The 23,314-nt window shown below is 36.4% G+C and overlaps 1 protein-coding gene across 4 annotated transcripts in view; it reads left to right on the plus strand.

Annotated features, from left to right (window-relative positions):
• Lrfn5 (leucine rich repeat and fibronectin type III domain containing 5) overlaps positions 1–23,314 on the plus strand; it is a 297,517-nt gene that overhangs the window by 108,452 nt on the left and 165,751 nt on the right. The window contains exon 2 of one of the 4 annotated variants that reach the window (XM_045154966.1): positions 13,549–13,730. The exons of the other annotated variants lie outside the window; for them this stretch is intronic. The gene's annotated coding sequence lies outside the window, so the exon portion shown is untranslated. The remainder of the gene's footprint in view (positions 1–13,548; positions 13,731–23,314) is intronic. 4 annotated transcript variants of the gene reach the window in all.

The following is a 23,314-nucleotide window of genomic DNA, read 5'->3' on the forward strand; positions in this document are numbered from 1 at the left end:
CTCCTTATACCTTTGAGTTGGAAATCAAAAGCACCCCCAAACACAGTTAAAGGCTGGATCCCAAGATTCACCTCCAGTGAAAACCTCCTTCAGCCACATGGCTAGAGACTAGCTTTAATAAAACACCTGAGTCTATGAGGACATGTATTCAAACTCCCACATACTACGTATTTTATATCTTTTGTAATTACTACAAATGGTATATTATTCCTAAAATACATTTTTATAATTGCTAGTGCATCATGTTACATATGTATGGGAAAGATGCATTATAAGGTGATATAGACATTAGTAGTTGATTGCCAAAAATAAATCTACTTCCATTTCTTCTACACTGCATTCATTTAGGTGGACCTCATGTCTCTAAGCCAATCACAGTTACTCTGTCTCTCTCAGCAGTGACTGGATTAGAAATACAACTCTGAATATATTAGTCATTGACATCCCACAGATGATGGGTACTGCTTTATGGGTAGACATCTTAACTATGTAGGGACATTGACACTGAGAGAACTTTGTGATTGGAGACAGAGGCATTTACTGACTGTAGTGAACAAGAATGAGAAAGTGAGTGGTGGAGGAAGGACTCCAAACAACTTCAAGAAAGACCAGCCTTAGGGCAAAGCTGAATACAAGGCTATAGAGAGTTTCAAAATAGAAAGAACAAGGGCTTTTAGGCCCTTTTCTGACTCTCTGAAATTCTGTGAGCAAGTATAAAAATGTTTTTTTTTTTTGTCACCAGAAAAGCCATAAGTGTTTCATTTATAAGAATGTGCTTTTTTATTATTGTGCTGTTATATTTTTAATGTAAAATGTCCTATATCAGGTCATGTGTTTGAGCCCTTGCTCCCTAGCTGGTAGTTATTCTTTGGAAAGTGATGGATTTGGGAGGTGGAGCATCACTGGAAGAAATGGTTCCTAGGAGTGGGTCTTGAGATTTTACATTCCAGTCCTATTTCCTGTCTGCTCTTGACTTCTGACAATAGATGCAATGAGCCCAGCTGCCTCTTTTTCCTGCCAATAGGCCTTCTCCATCAAAAAACACCATATCCACTCAAATTGTAAGCCAAAATAAATCTTTTCTGTCTAAATTATTAATAATCAAGTATTTTATCACAGTAATAAGAAAATTAACTGAAATGTTTTCATTCTCATTTGGGTCTTCAAATATTTTTTAAAAGATGTGATTGTATTTATAAATTACAATATGTGATCTTTATGTTTTGTTCCATTAGACTTTTGCATTTCAGTAAAAGTACATTTTTTAGTAAGGCTGTTTTACTTTTAAGCTCATAATCTTTTTTTAAAAATTTAAATATAAAAATTCCTAAAGTTCACCATAGCTTTTATATTCACATTTTGTGATATATTTATGTATTCTACACATCTGAATATTTTTTAAAATAACTGTAGAAATTATACTATTCTTATAAGACCTATTATCCCAAGGTACCCACAAATAGCCTTTCTTACTACTATGTTATCCTTATTTCAGCAGCCTATTTATCATTTCATAACTTTCAGTTGACCTCTGTTCAACTTCATTCCATCTGTGTTCAATTTTATTGCTGGTTTCAAATATTTGTTCAAATAATTTCTCTCTCTCTGTATATATATATATATATATATATATATATATAAATCAACATACACGTGCATATATAGAAACAGATAAAATAACACAGAATTCAAAGGAAAAATCAAGCAAAACAAAACATTAATAAAACAAAAACCCTTTCACCAAATGATTTTAAAAGACTCAATGTAAAATAATGGATACTGCCTCTTGAAGAAAATTCTTGTCTTCTTTTAAAAGAAAATGTTTCTTTTAGAAAGCTTGGTCAACTTGGCTCTGTGGTGCAGTGGATAGAGCATTGGACTTCTAGACAGAGCGCTGGCTAAAAATGATTTGCCAGCAGTGAAAGACACATCTGACATGCCCCTGACCTGCGGGGCCAATGTTACGCGGGGTGGTCGAGGAGGGCTGCAACCTGAAAGAACGGGCGGGAAAGAAGAAGGAGGCCAAGCGGAGGTTTTGTCAAGGTCTCGTTTAATGTTGGATTTTTTAGCTCTTTTATAATCAATCAGCAGGTAGGGCAATAAGGGGGGAAAAGGGGGAGCGGGTACAAGGAAGGAGGAAGTAGGGCCACCTGGCCGTAATCTTCTGGAGCATCTTCTCAGAATCTCTCTTCTGACGTCTCCCAGAGCAGCTGCTTGTTCTCGGGGGAGGGGCTGCATGAGGGCTGCTAGTTCTCTTTTGTCCTCAGGGCAGTGAGGGGCCATACGAAGGCTGTTAGTTCTTTTGTCCTAGGGCGGTCAGGTCATGGTTTCTGACAGAAAGACACATCTGTCATATTCATCAAAATGTATATACCTTTTTAATGTTTGAATCAGATAATATAGAGGCTACAAATTTGCAAATTAAGATCTTATGAAATGTGTGAAAATTTTATATTTTTGGTATTTATGTTACACTTATAGCATATCTATATCTCTATATGTGTTCTATTATGGCACATACTAAAGGTTGAAATAATTTTTACATGAATTTAAGAGAACAACAATAGTTTCCCTAAGCTTATATCAACAAACTAATAAACTTTAAAGTATTAAGGAGAATTGTAACTAATTGGCCAGTGTAATTATTTTCCCCTATTTTAAAGTAATATAAATTATACACCTTTTTCATTGCTGAGAATAGATATAGTACAAGTAAATATAATAAATAAAGATCTCAAGCAAATTTTCAGCAATGATTGTCAGAACAGAGCCTAGCATGTAGGAAAAAAAAAAATCTAGGAATTTGCTGCTCATTTGGATTTTTATTTTAGTCAACAACTATAGCATTATCCATTCATAAAATGGTCATTGTGACAGTTCAAAGTCTCATCCTTAAAATCATAAAGTTTAATGTTCTGGTGATTCAAATTTCTACTTCATGTCTCAGTTTTGAGACTTCCTTCCAGAGGCCGGGAATTTTTCCTGTATTTGTCCATTTTATTCATCAGATAATCCTTTGCTATAGCTCTTCATCATTGCTGTTGCTGACCTCCCTGAAGTGGCGGATACAGGAGGGCTTTACCTGGTGCCTCTGTCTTTGTCTCTCTTTCTCTCTTAGGTGGAATGAATCTAGCACTAGTAATGGTTTATTGGTACAATACCTGACATCTACTATCCAGATTAAATTTTAGAACCACTCTAACATAGTGCCCAGAATTGTTACTTGTAGATTAACTGAAAAAACTAGGAGCTTAGATACATAAATATCCTCAGTAGAAATTGTTTTTTCTAGGCCTGGTCAAGATAGGAAGCTGGAGTTCTTTGGATCACAGGCCTCATCCCTGCTTGTCTGCATGTTGAGACTTAACATTTCTCTTCTTGGTGATACATAAATCTCATTCCTGCATGTCATATGACCTGGAGATGGAGCTTTCTGCCTTCTTCTACTTCCTGAGTAATTTCTACTGCTTTTCAGGTGGGAATTACTCAGCTGTCTAAAACCTAAAACCCAGTAGGAATCCCCAGTTCCCCAGGTCCTGTGCCATGCTTCAGGGCAGAACATTTCCCTAAATTATATTTCTCTTAATCTGACCTACCTCTATCGACTTGGTAAATATTTACCAGGATTACTATAAATGGCTTCATGATTTCAGGATAATTCTGGTCAAATGACATGTTTTAGACTCAATGTTAGCATACTGCTTTGCATCTGTTGCAGTTACTTGTGACAAATACCCAACCAGAAGCATGTTATCGGAGGAAAGTGTTTATTTCAGATTTTGCATAATCTTGGAGGAAGAAATTGGCTCATTTCCATAGATCCATAGCAGAGAGATACACCCCAGCCAGAGGTCAAACTGGCTCTGAACACACCTTAAGCCTGGACCAGAAAATCCACCCTCTAGACATGTCTCCTCTAGCATGCTCCTGGGGACTTACAGAGGAAGTTTAACCTTATTCAAAAATCCCTAGGGCTATAGGGGGGTATACATTTACAGTCAAACTACCATACCATCTAATCATCTAATCCCTTCCTTTCCCCTACTTTCTCCTTCATAACTCTGCTCTCTGACATATCCCCTCTCTTCTCCATTAGTCTCTCTTTTAATTTGATGTCATCATCCTTTTCCTCCTATTATGAGGGTCTTGTGTGGAGACATCTTGACATTTTTAAAATTTTACTTTTATTTATTTATTTATTTGACAAAGGGGGGAGAGAAAGAATGGGCACATCAGGGCCTCCAGCTGCTGCAAACAAGCCCCAGATGCATGCACCCCCTCTATGCAGTTGGCTAATGTGGGTCATGGGGAATCAAACCTGAGTCCTTTGGACTTGCAGGCAAATGTCTTAACAGCTAAGCCATCCCTCCAGCCCCCCATCTTGGTATTTCATAAGAACTAGTTCACTATGTTGATACTTGGTGAAATGTAGGTAAGACTCTTCTGACAGAGAATGGAATCTCCAGTGGCTTTTGCCTTGACTAAAATTTTTACTGATCACTTATACACAATTTATGAGGTGAGGAAAAATAGCCCAAGTAAAACAGCATATTAAAATAAAATAAGAAGAAATGGACCACCATATTGTATAAATATTCTCAACTAAAGTGGGGACAGCATGAGTTAATCTTAGTTCTGACATTGCCTTTAAACACATACTTGATTTTGATCCAAAATATTTTTAATGTGAAACTTTTGTGACAATTGAATAGTATGGAAGTTTCTGTGGGACCAAATTAATGCCAATTTAATGAGGTCTGGCAACATAAGATTGAGACTTCTTCAGATATGGCAATTGGATTGATTTTGAGATTATAATAAAGAGTGAAAATATTTATGGCCTACTTTTCTATGGAATAGACACTAAGAAAAGTTAGTCCCAAGAGGAAGAGTCAAGAACAACATACCATGTATTTGTACAAAGTTATTGATTAAATGTTTGTTTGCAGGTGCTAAATAAGGTTTATATTCTGAGGTTCCTTTGATCAGAAAGACATGGTCTTTAATTTGGACTATTTTGGATGGAATTTCTTATAGCATTTAGGATTTATTGAAAAACTTGACAAATGTCTTAGTTATAACCATTTGAATTCTTTTTAGACTCTTCTGTAATCTCATTAGAAAAGTATCTTTGTTCCTCCATATTTTCTTCGTTTTTGTTCTTCATTTTATTTATTTATTTGAAAGTGACAGAGAGAGAGAGAGACAGAGAGAGAGAGAGAGAGACTGAGAGAGAGAGATTGAGAGACAGAGAGAGAGAGAGAATGGACATGCCAAGGATTCCAGCCACTGCAAATTCTAGAAGCATGTGCCCCCTTGTGCATCTGGCTAACATGGGTCCTGGGGAATCGAGCCTCCAAACGGGGTCCTTAGGCTTCACAGGCAAGCACCTAACCACTAAGCCACCTTTCCAGCCCATTTTCTTCATTTTTAATGTCCTCTAGCTCCAATCATGGAGCAGCCCTGAACTCCCCCCCTCCCAACAATAAGCTACTCCAACAAAACCACCAATAACAAAACAAAAACACTGTATTATGGTAGACCTAAGGTTATTTCTGTTGTATGTATTTACTCTACATTTTAGGAACACTGATTTCTTTCCAAGACTCTGTGACAACATAGGCCTGCAGTTATGCTCACTTTCAGGACTGTGCTTACTCAATGTGGCAATTCCATTAAGAATGTCAACAACACCCCCCCTGGTGTGAGCATCTTCCCAAACTCTAAAGGACCACCCTTCATGGGCAATCTGCCACTAGTCAAATATATTGCATAAACTTGCATGGTCAGCACTCACTAAAAGCACATGCAGAGAAAATTAGTTGATTAGTTGATTTTTTTTTTCATGAAAACACAAATAAAATGGGCTGTGACTAAATCTTTGAGAATTTATAGTAGCAAGTCAAATTCTGAGTGCTCAGAAGAGAAGAAAGACAATGACTAAAATTGCATGATTCCGATGTCTGTAGACCCAGGCTTACATGCCTAAATGTGTTCTGAATGCATGGATTTTGTTTGCAGTAACAAAAGGACCTGGTACATATGTACATACATGCATACTCTCTCTCACTCAAATAAATAAATTTTAAAAAAATGTGTGTGAGGGTCATGATAATAACCCTAGAAATTTTTAAATAAGGAAACTGAGTAAACTGCACTGAAATATGACAGAAAAATGAAAGCATTGTCTCACCAGATTTTACTAAAGCAGAATGAAAGGTACTATATGATGATTATGCAAGTTGATAGTCCTTTCATGGTGGTTGTCACTGGAGTCATGAGCATCATTTATTATATACATTTAAATAGCACCCTTCAATTTTTGATCATTAGAAGAATGATCAATTCTACTGAATAAAATACGAAATTATCCAAATGTTCTAGCCTCCTTTCATCTTGAAGCCATACATTTCATGAGTCCCATGGTTCTAATGTTCTTAGTGCAGTTGAATGTCTGAGTATTTTATTTAAGAGACATTTTTATCACTTTGACAAATATGGCATCTTAATTTTAATGGCTATGTCAAAGTCTGACCAACTGTGTTGGTTTTATGAGGCTTTTTAAAAATTAATTTACTAACCAGTAACTTAAGAATCCATCCACTTAAGTTGAAAAACAACCATTTACTTCTATCCATGAATTAGCCATTTATTCAAATATGGCATCATTTAGACATAAAACCTTCATATCATTATATGCATTATGCATATTTCCAAAAATAATAGTTTTTTGCTCTTAACATACAGAAAAGAATAGTAGAGTAATAGTTTATTTTTCAAATTCAGTAATTTCTAGATTTGATAAATAATGCTTAAACATTGCTTAATATTGTAAAATATTTATTTTATCAGAAAGAGAGGAGAAGGTGCATGCCAGGGTCTCTAGCCACTGCAAAGCACACCAGATGCATGTGCAACCCTGTGCATCTGGCTTATGTGGGTACTAGCGGATCCAATCTTGTTCCTTAGGCTGTGTAACCAAGCACATTAACCACTGCATAATCCCTCTAGCCCTGACTACTTTTTTAGTAACTTGTACACCTATTTTGGTTCACACTAACCTGTTCTTTAAGAATAATAGTGACTAAAAGCTTTGATATAAATATTTAGAAATGATCATAAAGTATTACCTGTTTAAGTATTATAGAAAAATAACAGTTATATGTATTTTCAAGCATGTGCAAAATAACTCACTTAAAGATATTCTTTGAAGAAATTAATATTAAAATGGCATTGGATAAAATCAAAGCAGATATAAACTATGATGTTAAACAATCTTCATTAAATATTGTTGAACATTTTGTTTGTGATATTGAACATCATAATTTTATAAAAATAAGCATGAAATTATGTATTTAAAACAATCAATTATCACATTATAAATACAAATGTGGGTAGACAGAAAATAGATTATATTAAATGGTTGTTTTCTAATTTTCACCTTGTATTATAAAAATGATATGAAATGCTAATTAAATTATTTTTTAAACAGTTTTTTATTTTATTTGAGACAGAGAGAGAAGGAGAGACAGACAGAGAGACAGAGACCAAGAGAGAATGGATACACTAGGGCCTCCAGATACTGCAAAGGAACTCCAGACACATGTGCCACTGTAGGCATCTGGCTTATGTGGGACCTGAAGAATTGAACCTGGGTCCTTAGGCTTCCCAGGCATCTGCCTTAGCCACTGAGCCATCTCTCTAGCCCCTAATTAAGCTTTTATGAGAAAGTAAATTGAAGGCCTACTGCTTAGTGTGACTACATTGCATCTTAAATATAACAGTTTTGTTTCTTTTCCCTATGAGAAGACACTGTACAAATTTTGCGAGTAATGTGAACATATTAGTCCTTATGGACAGAAATCATGTTTCTAGTTTGAGAATAGAATCACACATACATAACTCATGGATTTAATGAGAAAATCTATATGTGTATAGACAAAACTTTAAAAATGTTGAACATAAGTAGAGTAAAATATGATTGAGCATTCAGAGAAGTCTTAAGAGATTTGTCAGAGGAAATGCCCTTTGTATGGAACTGGATGTATGTGTACATAAAAGATGTAGAATGTTCTTTGTGATTTTAATAAAAAAATGAATATTTTTCTTTTTTTGATGTTCTTTGTTATTTTCATTTTAATGATTACAAAGTGTTCTCCGCACTTCTACTTTACATAAGGTGCAAAGTAAGAGCACCAAAATATTTAAAAAGATTAACAAATTAGAAAAATATTAACTCAGTTTACTTGGGAAGTGAGAATACTAAACTTGCTATAATCAAAAAATAACCTGAAGAAGTCATTACTGGGTCTACAGAAATAGAAAGAAATATAAGAGAATACTCTGAATAATTTTAAATTTATAAAATGGAAACATAAATAAATCCACTCATTCTTAAAATTATTTATTTAGTTGTCAAAAAAGAGGAGAGAGAGAGAGAGAGATTCTTGCTACTAAAAATGCACTCCAGAAACATGTCACTTTGTGTGTCTGGCTATATGTGGGTACTGGGGAATCAAGCCCCAGCTGTCAAGATTTAAAACAGATATCTTTGACTGATGAGCCATATCCCCTGCTCACTGGATCATTTAGAATACATAAAACATACAAAAATAAACCATGAAAAACAGAGTTCTGAACAGTTCTATAACTAATAACTAATAGGGCAAATGACCTACAGTAAACAACAGCAAGTCCCCGGACCTGAGATGCTGAACAATGAACTTCACTAAACATTTAAAGAGGAGTTCAGACTGCTCCTTTGCAAATTTTCAAACAATAGCACTTGAGGGAACATATCACAATTTATTCTGTGAGTACAGTATAACCCTGATACTAAAGTCAGACAAATATTGCAGAAAAATAGTACTATAAAATATTGTAACTTAGAAAAAACTTATGTACCATGTGAAGAAAAAAAGAGCAAACTAAATTGAATTTTAAAATGATTGTTGTGATTTGTTTCAGGACTATTAACACGTTTTGATATATTATACACAATAAAACCAGAAAAGAGAGAAAAATAATAAGGATGCATGTTATAATATAACTGATATTGTAGAAGGATTTAACAAAACTCAGTATTTAGGTCTACGGGGATAGGGTTAAGGGAGGAAGGAGGGGTTATGCACAAAACTAAACACAGCATGAGTCAGTTCTATAGAAACCTAATATTTTGTTAGGTAATATGAAAATGTCACTCTTAAAAAGAGAAGATATTTACAGTGACTTGTGTAAAAACAAAGGCTTAACATTGGCCCTTTAGAATTCAGAAAATACAAAAATTAATTCAAAATGTAAGACCTTAATGTAAGACCTAGAAATGCAAGAACTGTAGGTGTTTATTGTCCAGGAAAATATTTCAAATGTGCATTAAAAGTCACTGTTACAAAGTTATCATGAAAGCTGCAGCATGGGAGACAATGATTATAAACCCTACAACTGAGATATGATGAACAATAGAACATAGATAAATCCAAAGCTGAACAAAATGAGAAAATAAACTGTCAAACATGGAATTCATCCTTTAGTAAATAATCAAAGAATTTAGGCAAGTATTCCCTAGTATGGATAATTTCCCTAGCATCATTGAGTGTTATGGAAATGCCACCCCAAACTGTACTGTTCATGACCACTAGGAGTGGCTACTGGCAAAAGAATAAAAAAAGAAAGAAGCCCGGCATGGTGGCACACACCTTTAATCCCAGCACTCGGGAGGCAGAGGTAAGAGGATCACCATGAGTTTGAGGCCAGCTTGAGACTATATAGTGAATTTTAGGTCAGCCTAGACTAGAGTGAAACCTTACCTCTAAAAACAAAACAAAACAAAACAAAACAAAACAAGGAAAGGAAAGGAAAGGAAAGGAAAGGAAAGGAAAGGAAAGGAAAGGAAAGGAAAGGAAAGGAAAGGAAAGGAAAGGAAAGGAAAGGAAAGGAAAGGAAAGGAAAGGAAAGGAAAGGAAAGGAAAGGAAAGGAAAGGAAAGGAAAGGAAAGGAAAGGAAAGGAAAGGAAAGGAAAGGAAAGGAAAGGAAAGGAAAGGAAAGGAAAGGAAAGGAAAGGAAAGGAAAGGAAAGGAAAGGAAAGGAAAGGAAAGGAAAGGAAAGGAAAGGAAAGGAAAGGAAAGGAAAGGAAAGGAAAGGAAAGGAAAGGAAAGGAAAGGAAAGGAAAGGAAAGGAAAGGAAAGGAAAGGAGACATAGAGAGTTTGAAACACTGCAGAGGATAAGAAGTTAGCAGTCTTGTGTCCACAGGGGGAATGATGGGACGTAAGGAGAAAACAGTGGGGTTGCTTCTCCAGAAAGATGCAACTGGAAATGCCAGATTATCAAATGCTTTCAGTTTTTGAAAGAGGAAGGAAAACTAAGATGATTAGGAAGTAAAGTACCCGGAAGACATATGGACACTATTTATGACATCATTTGCAAAGCTAAAATGGCATTGGTTCTTAAATGAAGGTCTGATAAAATTCACCAGTGAATCTATCTGGGCCTGGACTATTTTTTTGGTTGGGAAATTTTTTATAACTGCTTTGATCTTCATACTTATTATAGGTCTATTTAAAAAGTTTATGCCATAGTTATTTAATTTAGGTAGGTCATATAAATCTAGGAAATAATCCATTCCTTTCATATTTTCATACTGAGTGGAATATACGTTCTTAAAGTATGTCTTTATGATTTTCTGGATTTCTTTAGTATCTGTTGTAATGGTACCATTTTTCACCTCTAATTTTATTAATTTGTGTCTCTGCACTCTTTTAGACAGATTGGCTTAGGGGTTATCAATCTTGTTTTATCCTTTCTAATAACTAAATTTGTTTCACTGACTTTTTTTATAGTGTTTCTAAATTTGGTTTCTATTTCATTAATTTCTGCCTTAATCTTTATTATTTCTCTTGTCTATTGATCTTTGGTTGTTTACTTATGACATTTCTAATTTATTAATATAAGCACTGTTGTAGTCAGGTCCCTATTGCGAGTAGAAATCACCCAACCAAGAGCAGGTTTTGGAAAAAAAAAAAAAAAAAAAGAGGTTTATTTTGGCTTACAGGCTTGAAGGGGAAACTCCATGATGGCACTGGAAAATGATAGCATGAACAGAGGGTGGACATCACCTCCTGGCCAACATAAGGTGGACCATAGCAACAGGAGAGTGTGACAAACACTGCCATAGGGAAACTGGTTATGACACCCAGGAGCCTGCCCCAACAATACACTGCCTCCTGGAAGCGTTAATTTCCAAATCTCCATCAGCTGGGAACCTAGCATTCAGAACACCTAAGTTTATGGAGGATGCCTAAATCAAGCCACCACATTCTATCCTTGTCCCTCATAAACTGTTATGCAACTGATGTAAAATACAATGCATTCAGTTCAACTTTAAAAGGCCCCATAGTTTTTAGCAATCCTAGTGATGTTCATACATCCCCATAGTTTAAGATCTTTTGACTGAGCCATAATAACCAAAAAATCCCACTAAGCCCCATGATGGCACAGAAAAAATACACTGCAAAAGATGGCACTGGGCCTTGCAAAGAAATATTCAACCAATATAAGATTTAAAACAACCAGGGCAAACATCAATCTCTGTAACTTCAAGTCCAACAACTCTAGCCAGTGACAAATCTCCAAGTTTGATAATTCCAACCAGCAGTAAGTCTCTGACATTCCAATTCTGCCCCTCTAGCTAGGCTACTCACAGCACTGGAAAACTTCATTGGGGCTGGCAGCTCTCCTTAGCAGCCATCTCATGGTCACAGCATCTCCACTGGGTCTCCACTGCAATCCATGGTTCATCCTTATGGCCCCATTTGGTCTCCATGCAGGCATCCAGCAAACCTCCTTCATACTTCCCATTTCCATTTCAAAACATAAGACTGCTTCGCAAACTCAATGACTTTATCTTTCCTGCATTTCTTATACTCCACAGTACTAGGTAGGGTGCCAAATTCTTAATCCAGGGAGGAATATAGCAGACTTTGAAGAACAGGACACTTCTTGAGCACTCAGTCCCCTCCAAAAGAGTCTACATTCTTCATGTTGCCCCACTGCAAGTCAGCTAGCCCAATCTGAAAAGTTGTAATCTCTCAAACAATTTGCAGATTAATGGGCACCAATTTAGGCCCAAAGATTTCATTTTATCTGTGCCATACCCCTCTGTTCCTACTATTTCATTTCTACGCAAAGCAACCTTGCACAACTTCTCAGGACCCAGGCATTAACAGCAAGCTTCCCACACAAACAGCTAGCGTAGTCCAGGCACAGGTCTTTCTCACCCTCATAAACCAAGCTTCACAGTCCATAGTTCTTATTGCATTCAGGTCTTTCAACTCTGACCAGAATAGTTCATCAAGCTATACTTACAGCACTGCAAGGCATCTCTTAGGCCAAGGCTTCAAATCATTCCACATTCCTCTTGAAAATCAGCTCCAAAAGGCAAAGCCACATGTTCAGGTGTCTAGCAGCAACCAGACTCAGTACTACTTTAATGTTGTACTTAGGTCCTCATTGGTGGTAGAAATCACCCAACCAAGAGCAGACTGTGGAGAAAACAAAGGGATTATTTTGGCTCACAGGCTTGAGGGGGAAACTCCACGATGACAGGGAAAATGATGACATAAGCAGAGGATGGACATCACCAATATAAGGTGGACCATAGCAACAAGAGAGTGTGCCAAACACTGGCATGGGGAAACTGGCTATGACACCCATAAACCCACCCCCAACAATATACTGCTTCCAGAAGGCATTAATTCCCAAATCTCCATCAGCTGGGAACCTAGCATTCAGAACACCTAATTTTCCAGGGGGGGGGGCGCCTGAATCAAACCACCACAAGCACTTAATGCTATAAATTTCCCTCATAGGACAGCCTTCATTATGTCTCAAAGATTTTGGTATTTTGTGTTATCACTATCATTTGATTGTATGGATTTTTGTATTTCCTTTTTGATTTCTTCAATAACCCATTCATCATGCAGTATTATACTGTTTATTTTCCATGATTTTGTGTATTTTCTATAGTTTTTCTTTTTGCTGATTTGTAGTTTACTCCCATTGTGATCAGATAGAATACAAAGAATTATTTCAATTTTCCTGTATCTCTTAATATTTGATTTGTGTCCTAATTTATGGTCTATTTTAGACTATGTTTCCTGTGGTGCTGAGAAGACTATGTATTCTGCAGCATTTGTGTGGAATATATTGCAGATATCTGTTAGGTACTATTGTTCTATGACACCATTTAATCTAGAGGTATAGATGTTTATATTTAGCTGTAATGACTGACATGTCAATTGAGGAGGATGGGGTATTGAAATCATCAACTACAATTGTGCTTGATATTATCTGTAACCTTAATTCTATTAGTGTTTGTCTGATGAAAGTGGGAACACCCATGTTAGGTACCTAAATGTTCAGAATTATTATGTCTTCCTGTTGAATTATTACTTTAATCAATATAAAGTGACCTTCCTTATCTTTCCTAGCTAATGTTGGTTTGAAATCTACCCTATCAGATATTACAATAGTAACACCTGCTTGTTTTCTAGGTATATTTGCTTGAAATACCATTTTCCAACATTTCACCCTAAGATAGTGTCTGTGTTTTATGGAGAGGTAACTTTCTTGGAGGCAAGAAACAGAAGGATTCTGCCTTTTAAACTACTCTTCAGACCTGTGTCTTTTGGTTGAGGCACTAAGATCATTGATATTAAGAGCTATTATTGAAAAGGTATGTATTTATTCGTGCCATTCTTCTTGTTTTGTAGTGTTTCCTGTTTTTCCTTTACTCTCTTGTATTAACTATTATTTGAGCATGGTTTATTTTTTCCTGTTTCCTCATGTGTGTGCTTTCCTTTCTCAACAGCATGGAAGATCCCTTCAACTATTTTCTGTATAGCTGGCTTAGGGGTCATATATTCCTGTAGCCTGTTTTTCTTTTTGTGGTTGTTGTTCTTTTTTATTTATTTATTTGAGGGTGTCAGAGAGAGAGAAAAAGAGGCAGAGAGAAAGAGAGAGAGAATGGGCATGCCAGGGCTTCCAGCCACTGCAAACGAACTCCAGATGTTGTGTCTGGCTAATGTGGGTCCTGGGAATTGAAACTCGAACTAGGGTCCTTAGGCTTCACAGACAAGTGCTTAACCACTAAACCATCTCTAGCCCCTGTAGACTGTTTTGTTGTGTAATGTCCATATTTCTCTTTCAACTTGGAAAGATAGCTTTGCTAGATAAACTAATCTTTGTTGACAGTTATCTTTCAGAACTTGGAATACATCATTCCAAGATCTTCTGGTTTTTAAATTTTGTGTTGAATAATCTACTGCACCTTGCTGTTTATTTCTAACTGATTATATGTGTGTGTGATATCAAAATTATATATATATATATATAAAGATTTATATATATATATATATAATTTTGATATCATGATCTTTTTTTTTCCTATTATGATGATCTTATGTAGGTAGTATCAGGCACTGTGAGGCTATGGATATACAGACCATTTTGTGCCTGGAGGGGCTCTCACATGATTTCTGCCACCTCTTTTGTAATGGACCCTGAACAATGGAAGGTGTGATTGTGGCATTTCAGTGCTGAGCACTCCTCTGTCACTACTTTTCACCGCCATTGTGCCTTCTGAGTCATCTCAAGGTCACTGCCATCTGAAAAGAGAAGGTTCTCTGACCAATAGTGAGAGTACCATTAATACATGGGTATGAACATTAAGATAAGTCCTTACTGGGAAGTTTGATGAGCAGCATATATACATTTAGTCAGACAGCAGCAGACATTACATCCTAGGTCTCATGACTAGCCCGTTGTAGGTTTTCAGTATCAAGGATGTATTCCCTCCAATGGAGCAGGCCTCCAGTCAAGTTATAGGGTGGTTCATTCTCCCCATACCAGATGTGCCACTATTGCACCAGTTGGTTCATTTGTCCTGGCTGGTCAATTATAAGGCTTGCAGTGTCCACGGTTGTGTATCTTCACTGGTGATTTTTCCCTCTCCCATTGAACTACATGCAACATGGCTTTTTCCAGCTTTCTATCAGCTGGTCAACATGGAGAAGGTTTGAGCTCATCTCCAGCAGGATTTCTCAGTGACCTTACAGCCAAAGTATGTGGAGTCTTCAGCAACAGAGTCGTACCATCTATTCCTGGTGGGAAACCAAGGGTCTTGGCAATGCCCTGTAATGTTTTGCGGGCATCAGGGAACTCCCTGGCCAACAACTCACTGGAAGGTATCCCATCCCCCTGGCACTGAATATTTTCTAGTAATGATCTATTGCTTCTGTGCGCTCCATTGTCCAAAAAAGCATGTTTCCATATGACTTATTTATATACTTTTAGCTTTTGATTAGCCCTTCCTTCACCTTTCCTTTACTCCATCTCTTCTCCTGTCCTCACTTAGGCCTTTCCCCCTACTATTAATCTGTTCTTCTATATTGTTGAGATTGTCTACAGAGGTTTTTTTTTTTTTTAAATGAACCTCTGTGTGATTTTTTTTTTTCCTTTTTAGTATTTCTTAGGTATTTCCATTTCTTTACTTATGCCTTGTATTGATCTCCTTATTTCTTTAAGTTAGTTTCTTGTGTTCTGCTTCAAGATTTTTTTCCTTTAATTCCTTGATTTCTTTGAATATAGGTATAATCTTTCCTTTGAAATCCCTGTCACGCATTTCTTCTAATCAGTCTTACTGGAGGACATTTTGGATGGATTTTTAAGTTTTGGTGGAATTTTATTGTCTTGATTTTTATGTTTCTTATATCATAATATAGACAGTTTGGGTTACTTTTATGCTTGGATTTTCTAATTATCTTCAGTATCTTTGTCATATAAATCTGACATACACACACACACACACACACATTCTGAGTAGGATCTTAAGTTGTCAGGTATGTCTTTTATTTGACTTTCAGAGTAATGTCAGAAGTAATGCTAGATGTTGGGTTTGCCTTCTATGAAATTTTTCTAGTTGGCTGGATTCAGCTAAATACAGGAAAGTTCTAAAATTCAACTGATCAATATGTGCATTCAATCAAAATCAGCACAGAATATTTATGTAAGCTTAGGCATTAAAGTGAACAGGTAATCTAACAAAGCCAAAGTCCCTAAATGTATGTGTTGCCTCATGCCCTCATTCTTGTCAACTGAGAGGCTGAGATGTCTCATTTGTAAAAGGGTTCCAAGTTAGCCTGTGGCAGAGTAACTCCTTGACCCAAAGAATGTCAGAAGAAGAAGAGAAAGGCCATAAATCAGGAAGTAACAAAGGACAACCTCTAAATACAGCTTATTTAAGAATAGTAAAGTCAACCATCAATCCAATATAACACATAACCTGCCTTGATATGGAAGGTGGAGTTAGCCTCCTAATGCAGGTCTATATACTAGGCTTTGTGGCAAGTGCTGGCTCTGTATAAGTAGACCTTGTTAGCTTTTGGGAAAGTTTACTCCTACCTATGCTGTGTGCCAATTTCAGTCCATCTTTACTGCTTTGTGGGCTTTTGTGGGCTAGGCTGTCTGGGTCAGTGGGTCAGCTGCTCTGGTCACTTGTGCCTGGTTTTTATAGCTAAGTTCTCTTACCCAGATCTCCAGTGGTTGCAGGTGCTGGATGTTGGGCGAGGTGAGGCTGTGGAGGGTGACTGAAGTTGTACCAGAGCTGTGTATCTGGTCCCCATGATCCTCTTTCTCATGAGCTGCTCAGCTAGTCTCCTAGCTGTAGTCCTGCTGTAGCCTCTTTCATGTTATTGAGTTTGTTAGGAGGCTTTTGTGAGTGGCACATCCTTTCACTTGGTTTCTCCTATGGCTTAGGGAGAGCCTGGAAGCTGTGTGGACCAGCACTGTGGTGGGGATTGATTCTGGATGATTCTGTGTTTTCTAGAAGTTCTGAGTCCCTTCTGACTCTCTGCTGAGGTTGGTAATTCTTTATGCACCTTCACTTTTCAGTAGGAGTGTGTTTTGCTGTTTTTCTGCTTATCTTCCCCCTTCCCTATGTTGCTTTAGCATGGCTACTATGCAACTATCTTACTAGGAAGTCATAATTTTATTTCTTATTGCTAATTTCCTTTGGAATGCCAGCAATTCTTTTCTTGCCTAACATTATGACTTTCTTACACTGGTGGAAGCTTTTGTATGACTTCAAACAATGGAGTAGCATGGAAAGAGCTATACAGAGAAATAGAGTCTATAGCCTGCTCTTTAGGCAACCATAATCACAGTGTGAATTTGTGGATGATTCATCATCTCTTAGCCTTGACAATGTGAGCATGTCATCACTGTGCCACCTGCTTTCTGAGATTCTTTTTAAGTCACAGTACATACTGTGTATCAAAAGGTTTAGAAATGACAAATACACTTATGAAATATCAAAATTGAATGCTATTTTATTCTATTTGTTTTTAATCACTTATCTATAGTCATTTATCTACTACATGTCATTATACCCAAGAATGTTCAGTTATGCTCTTATTCATGAATTAAGTTCTTGGAGTCTATTATGCTTAAATTAAAAATAGATTTTTATTTTAAAAGATATTATAGTCCCCTTGATGAGGTAATCATAATCACCAATGTGAATATAATGAAAAAATAAAGTGTATCACCCCACACAGTCTACCGCATATATTTGTATTGCCTTAATAATTCAATCCTTCTAGATATGTTCAAGGTCATATATTTTATATTTCAGATTTAATTTGAACATTTATCACAATATAATTCAGTCAGAGACCAATCATATATCTAGCTCATCATTTTGGAAATATTTCTGCAGGTTGAATCACATGGTAAGGCTTTGAGCAGTGGCCAGTCTGACCCTGGATCATTTTTAGAAGTAGTTCCTAAAGATGTTACTATTACAGTAGGCACTCACAGCCTCTGTTCTCCAATCTTAGCTCCTTAAAAAGGATGCCATATTTGATTCCTGCATAGAATGGGCATCAGCAAAAAAATGAATTTCTTGCCCCCAAAGCAATGAATAATATTATGGGAAGTAATTTTTTGAGACATATTCACACACAATTAATAGTTGCCTATTTAAATTATATAACTTGATAGATTTTCATTTAGTAGAATTGAACAACTCATTACCACAATCAGTTTTAGAATATTCTCATTGCTCAAATAAGAAATTTCTTAATGATGATTCATCATTCCTTGTACTTTCTTACCATTATCTCAGGCAATCACTTATCTACTTTCTGTATCCATAGTTTTGCCTATTCTACATTGTGTTTGATTGTTCCTCCTGTCTGACTTTAATTACATACCCTTTTATCACCATGTCCCATTATTTCTAATCACTGAACTTCTGTTAAGCACTCATTTCTACTTCTCTGGAATCAATATTTTCATATTCTACATATGAAAGAAACTACACAGTGTTTGTTTTACTTGAGAAATTTATTTTGGTTACCATAAACTTCAGTGGACCATACTACAACATCATCTTCTTTTCCAATCTTTTCCCTACCCTAAAAATGATGTGTGAAGATATTTTCCTTTTTCTTAAAAAAAAGTTCAGTTTGATCCCTGTTGAATTTGCATCGTCATATTTAGTCATAATTTTCCATGAGTGAGTCTCTGAAACTGTTATTAGAGTTCAGACTTATACATCTTATTTTACATGTGGCTTATAGTTTTATATAGTCCAAATCTTTCAAGGTGATTATTAAACTTGCTTGGGACACACTTTTCCTATTAATGCAGAATTGACAGGTCTTAAACTTAACCTGTAGGGTTCATGTAGACAATTATTAATTTATCCTTCTTTGTGTTTATATAAAAGGGTTGAAAAAGTTAGCCATTATCTCACTTTAACAGCTAACTTTTGAATCTGAAAGTCTTCACATTTGGCTTGTTTCATTTTCTTTTGACAGTCTTGGTGCATCCATTGAGCTTAGGGAGACATTTTTAAATCCCAGATTTGTATCAGCAATAGATTCACAACTTAATCAGATCTGTTTTTTTTTTAAATTTATTTTTATTTATTTGACAGAGAAAGAGGGAGAGAGAGAGAATAGGTGCACCAGGGCCTCTGGTCACTGCAAACAAACTCCAGACGTGTGCATCCCCTTGTGCATATGGCTAATATGGGTCTTGGGGAATCAAACCTGGGTCCTTTGGATTTGCAGAAAAATACCTTAACTGCTAAGCCATCCCTACAACCCAGATCTATTTCTTATGTCTTTCTTAAGTCAGTGTTAAAATGCTGAAGAAGAAGTGACCAAGACAGCAAGGTCACCATATAATGGAATTAGGCATCTGAAAGTGTTTTGCAAATACTATTTTGTATTCATCTTTCATTCTGCATCTTTTCTTCTGTGTTTAGAGACAGAAAAACCAATCTGACCTTACCAAGAATAACTGACTTCACAATTTCCTTCAGTTCTCTTTCCAGTGACCTCTGTCACTGAATAATTTCTAATTGAAACATGAGAATCATGTTTATTACCTTCTTTATTAAATCATCTTTATTTTAATAGACCTTTAAGAAATAACTTCTCTGAATATTCTGAAGAAGTGACTTCTTCATTTCACAGAAACACTTCTGATTTATATTTCTTTAACTTCCATTATGTCTAGTACCTGAGTATGCTAGGTGATGCAGGATGTATGGATATTTTTTATGATGTTCCTTGGTCTTGAAGTCAATAAAATATTTAAAGCACATAATTCATCATGAGAATAAAACGTTTGTGTTTGTTTTGTTGATACAAGTGGTAGTGTTTATCCAAACCTGACCTAATAGTTCGTAGGGCAGCATTGCCTAACACTCACAATCTTACTTCCACAACTCTTTTGAGTGCTGGGATTATAGATATGTAAAACATAGCCAACTACAATGGGATTCTAATTTCATTGTGTAAATCTCAATTTATATTTTATTTTTATTGATTGTATGAACATATTGAACATTGGACATAAGCCCCTTGGGACATACTCATGTTCCCAGTCTTCTATCTCCACCTCTCTTCAGGCCCTCCTCAGCGAAATTATTGGTATTCACTTGGTGGAGTCATGAATACTCCAGATCATTCAGGATGTGGTGGGGGATTAATGCCTCAGGATACACCTTTTTATTTATTTATTTTTGCCTGGTGGAGGATATATACACTAATGGTAGAACACCTACCTCACACACACAAGGCCCTGGGTTTGGTAAAAGAAGAACTTAAGCTAAGATATCTTTCAATCCTAAAAGTCTAATTATTTCATGTTTTAAATTTATTATTAAATACCTCCAAAGAACCACCACTTCCCAATGTACTCCATGTATATCTAGATATTTTCATAGCCATACTGAATTTTAGCTTGAAATTGCTCCAACTCCTATGCTCCCCGTGGTTCTGAGATGCCTCAGTGTTTCAAATTTTCCATGTCATTCATTGTAGGACTATGTTACAGTTGCTTGATATTTCCACCATCTGATCTTACTGTATATGGTCTAATATTACTACAGTGATCACTGTAAAGCATGTATACCCTTCTTTCTCTCTCTTCATGTATTTGTCTATGCAGTTGTTGCAATCAGCTTCACATTGCTGGCAGAAAACACGTGGCCAAGAGCAGCTTATGGAAGTAATGGGTTTATTTTGGCTTAGAAACTCAAGAAGAAGCTCCATGATGGCAGGGAAAAATGATGGTATGAGCAAAGGGTGGTCCTCACCTTCTGGTCAATATCAGGTGGACAACAGCAACAGGAGAGTGTGCCAAACATTAATAAGGGAAATCTGGCTCTAACATACATAAGTATGCCCCCAACAATACACTTCCTTCAGTAAGTCTTCAATTCCCAAATTTCTACCATCTGGGGACCTAGAATTCAGAATACATAAGTTTATGGGGGAAACCTGAATCAAATCACCACATTCCACCTCTGGCCCCCATAAACCGATAAACCATTCATGATGTAAAATTCAATACATTAAGTCCAATTTGAACAGTCCCCTAGTTTTGATCAATACCAATGATGTTCAAACATCCCCATAGTCCAAGGTCTTCTAATTGAGTCATAAAACCAAAGACAAAACAAAACCAAAAAAATAAATAAATGGCACAGAATAAGTATTCACACTGCAAAAGATGATATTGAGCATAAAAAAAACATATTGAACCAATACAATATTTAGAACAGGACAAATGTTAAACTCTGTGGGTCCATGTCCAACAACTCTAACCAGTGACAAATCTCCAATTTGATCATACTAACAAGTGATGAGTCTGTAGAGTTACAATTTTGCCGCTTGAGAGAGGCTACTCACAGTCCCAGGAAAAGTCATTTGGTGACACCAGCTCTCTTTGGAAGCCATCTCATAGTCAGCACATCTCCTGTAAGTCTCCACCACAAGCCACGGTTCATTCTCAGGGCTCCATCAGGCCTCCATGCAAGAAATCCGACAAGCCTGCTTCATACTGTCCATGGCCATTTCCAAACAACAAGACCAAGGTGCCACCAGGTGACAGGGTGCACGCTTTTAATCCTATCACTCAGGAAGCAGAGGTAGGAGCTTGACCATGAGTTTGAGGCCACCCTGGGACAAAATAGTGAATTATAGGTGAGTCTGAGCTAGTAAGACCTTACCTTAAAAAACAAAGACAAACAAAGAGAAAAACAAAACAAAGACATGTTGCCAAGTTAATGACCCTTGCTTCCCTGCATTTGCTATACTTCATAATACCAGGTGAACTACTAATATGTTAATCCAGGGGGAATTAATGCAAACTTTGAAAAACAGAATATCGCGTCAGCATTCTGACTCCTTCAAAAAGTCCACATTCTTCCTGGTGTCCTAGAGCAGACCAGCTGGTCTAACTTCAATGATTGTAATCTCTCAAACAATTTCAGCTGAATGGGCAGAAGTTTTGGCCAAAAGATTCCCTTTTACTGTGCCACCACAGCAGGTTAGTATGTAACTACACATGCATATTGAAAGAAATTACAAAATATTCTTCTCTATGATTACCTAATGTTCTCAGATAAACATGTATGAGCTGTGTGTGTGTGTGTGTGTGTGTGTGTGTGTGTGTGTGTGTGTCTTTATATGCGTGTTACATAGGCCCATGTGGAAATTGGAGTAAGAGATCTGGTTCAAAGTAATTCAGAACTCTTTATTGACAAATAGATTTTAAAAAATTAATCATTTTTTTTCTGTGATGTGCTCTGATTCAGAGGTATTTTAGTAAAGACAAAATGGTCATTGGAACCATTAAGTCTGTTGTTTGTATATTTCTTTTCTAATAAAGTACTGAAATTGCAATCAGAATCTTAAGGTTTTCCTTAAGGCCCACGATGCTGGGACTTAGTAGATTCCCATGAAGGGAGTGGTTATGGGGGAAGGAGAAAGGAAAGAAGAAAGGGATGAACAGAGGTGTAATGGGGGGTTCAGGAAAGAAGAAAGAGAGGGATGAAGGAAACCTTGTATAGACAGACAGGTAAAATGGCCATTGCATTAGTAGGCACCCACTGACATTCTCTGTAATGAAAAAGATCATCACCATAGAGATAAACTCAACTCTGTAAGTGTGACTATACCTGACTTTTGTTTAAACACTAAGAGTAGCAATGATGTTGAGCTTTATTCTTCCCTGCTCTGAAAAACAGAGCTGGATGAGCAGTTACATTGTCAAGATAAACAAAGAACGAGCAAAGGAAAAAGTTAAAGGACCAACCTCTGACCTGGCCCATGGGAAAATGTGCCAGTCAGTTATCTTTTAGAAACATAAATAATTCCAGAAATTTAAACCTGAAACAAATTTTAAGAAAACTTAGCAGGGATGGACAGATGGCTTAGGTGTTTGCCTGAAAGCTTAAGGACCCAGGTTTGATTCCCCAAAATCTACGTAAGCCAGCCTGCACAAGGTAGTGCATGCGTCTGCAGTTCATTTGCAGTGGCTGAAGGCACTAGCATGCCCATTCCCTCTCAATCTGCCTTTCTCTCCTTCTCTCTCTCTCTCTCTCTCTCTCTCAAATAAATAAAGTAAATAAGTAAAAAAAAAAAAAAAAGAAAACATTAAGTTTATGGTGTTCTAATTTGAAGTATTTCAATAATTTTTTTGATTATTGGCTACATATTTAATGTTAGTCATATAAGAAAACATGCTTCATTATAACATTGTCACTATAGTCTTCAAATGTCTGTTATTTTACATTTGATTTGTATTAGAATATACAACCACTACTGATGTTTTATAATTAAAATCAAATTGGAGTTATGCAATCCGTTTCTTCTCTAAGAACCCTTCGTGATGAATGTCCATTATTTTAGACTGATTCTGAAATTTAGTCATTGCATTAATTTCACAAAACCAGTGTGA

The sequence above is a fragment of the Jaculus jaculus genome, chromosome 7 (genome assembly GCF_020740685.1).
Source record: "Jaculus jaculus isolate mJacJac1 chromosome 7, mJacJac1.mat.Y.cur, whole genome shotgun sequence".
NCBI classification, from domain to species: Eukaryota; Metazoa; Chordata; class Mammalia; order Rodentia; family Dipodidae; genus Jaculus; species Jaculus jaculus.